This window comes from Corythoichthys intestinalis, chromosome 18 (assembly GCF_030265065.1).
Source record: "Corythoichthys intestinalis isolate RoL2023-P3 chromosome 18, ASM3026506v1, whole genome shotgun sequence".
Classification (NCBI taxonomy): Eukaryota; Metazoa; Chordata; class Actinopteri; order Syngnathiformes; family Syngnathidae; genus Corythoichthys; species Corythoichthys intestinalis.
In genome coordinates, this window is record NC_080412.1 from 10636162 (window position 1) to 10638789 (window position 2628).

The following is a 2628-nucleotide window of genomic DNA, read 5'->3' on the forward strand; positions in this document are numbered from 1 at the left end:
GCCTTATAAAGAGTTAATAGTGTTAATTCTTGTTGAACAGCCTAACCTCGGCTCCACGCCCTCATTTGAAACTTCAACAAAATGACTTGAAACCCAAATTTGTAAACCTAATTGTCATTTGAAACTGTAACCTTTACTTGAGACCTAATCTTAAAGCCCATCCTTGACCTAAAACCGCAATATGAACCCTAATCGCTGATTAAATGGTTTGAAACTAACCCCATAGAGGAACAGGAGTGCCAAAATTAAATAAGGCATACATATTGGAATAAACCATTTCCTGAGCCATTAAAGTGCCTATGACACCACAAAGCATGTTTATTTCATATTTGATGTGGTATTTTATGCTCCTGAATGAAATGGACCACTTGGATGTGTGTGGAAGCGATCGTTTTATCTCTTCATTTTTCTGAATCCTGCACCATGATAATGAATAAGTTCCTGTTTTGAGGAGGAATGCGAAGGTGACGTCACCTGGGTCAGCATCTGACAATACAGCATTGCTTTATAGCATGCAGATGGACTAAGGATTCAGCTGATTTTGCGGATTAATTCATTTATTTTTCGTATCGCGCCAGCCAAATGTGCTGCAGAAAATTGTTGCTGCACCATGGAGGGACGTGTGAGCCTTTTTGGGTTTCAAAAGTTTTTTTTTGACTGCGGATATTTACCAAAACAAGCCCTACTACTGTGGGACCATTGGACTTACGAGCAAGTGAGTAAACATCAAATTTTGTCTTATGTCAAATACTGGGATCATGGCACATGTTTTAATACGGAAGTGGCTTGCATTTTGTGGCTGATTGTCCACCATGCCACTCGGCCGACGACCGGCGGCTTGTTGCACACCACCCTCTATACTCGGCTTTTTGCCCTCGTCGTATGCCCGGTGTTCTTTCAAATTTTTAAACCCCATCAGAAATTGCAACTTTGTGTTGAAAATGGTTGAGAATATAGCAATTACAAAGTAAACAGTACAAACCTTCTTTAAATAAAGGACTATTTACTTACGTTTGATCATGGACGGACATATAGAATAGTTCTCCTTAGACACATCCTGCCATGTTAGCTGCACAACAACTGCACGCCACTCTCATATGACTCTCCCACTGTTTACGTCTTCGCCATGTAGTAAAACATTACACCATAATCGTGTTGACCATGTGGCAACTATGCGCTCCTCTGATGTTTGCCAGTTTGTCCGACAGTCATTGTCCAGCTGCTTCCCTGCAAACGAGCCCTCTGTCCGCAGCAGGGGAACGACCAGCTCTAACTTGCTCGCTGCCGGTCGGGTTGCCGATCGGCGAAGACAATCGACAACCCCGCCGCCGTGTGACAGTTTTGTGTGATTTTTCGCTACGAAAAGTGAAAATAAGACCTTGAGACGTCGCTTGGTTAGGGTTAGCATGTCGGCTAGCGGTCATACCTCTTGGTTTGTTTACATTCTCCGAAGCCGGTACAGGGAAATTACAAAAGCCGACTAACTCCGGTGGAATTAAATATCGTTCGGGAGGTGCCAAGAAGTCGACAGTTTTGACCATTATTGAGTAATTTTGCCATGTTGTACTGAAGAAATGCAATTTTGATATTTCATATTCCATTTAGCAGAAGACTGTTATTTGTCATGACCATACCATTTATTCAGCAATTGGGGGAAAAAAATACTTGAATAAAAAGTAAAAATAATGGAGTAGAGCGACTGAAACAATGACATTTTCCTGCTCTCTTTGTCGCATTTTCCTCGTTCTGAATAATTCCCCCTCAGTGCACTGAATTCTAAATCATATGAAACCATGACCCTGACGACGTCATCCTCCTGTTGGGGACGCTAGAGCCCTATAATGGTAGACGCGGCTGAATGGCAGATTAAAAGACTAATTTCTCGTCAACTGCGCTTTGCCAAATTGTTGTATATAGTCAAATCGTCTCAAAATGATTCTAATGCACAAAATAATGCTATTTAAGACTTTTTTTTTAATCCTGTCGTATGAACTTTAAGTAACATTATTTCAGTCATAATTACAAAATTTATTTAATTCAACATTAATTTACTTTAGATTTTTATCTTCATATTAGGAATCCTAATTTGGAACCTTAACTCAGTGCTTCTCAAATAGTGGAGCGTGCCCAGCCATGGGGGTGTAGAGCAATACCGGGGGTGGCGCATGTGACCTCAGGGAACATTCTTTTTTGCCGTACTAGAATAAAGTGTAATTGCACAACCACTCAATGGGTGGCAGAGGAGCTCTTATTTTCAGAGTGTACGCACTACATAGTACAGGTATTTTTGAACCAATCGAGAGCACACAGCAAAAAACACCGGAGATATGAAGAGCCAAGATGAGGAAAGACTAACCCCTAACCTTAAACCTAACCCTAATCAACTAAGATGTCACTTCAAGACATTAGATCCCAATCACATTGATTAGTTGCTTGATTTTTTTTTTCAGCAAAATCGTGTTGAATATTGCCAATAATCATCCCGCTTTGTCAGTGTTAGCATCATATAAGGTGGCATACCAAGTTGCTTATTGTAAAATCTAGTCAAGTCTAAATCAAGTATCAAATGATCAAAAATTTATCAGTGTATTTCTACAGTTTGGATGCGACTTTTTTTTTTTTAATTCA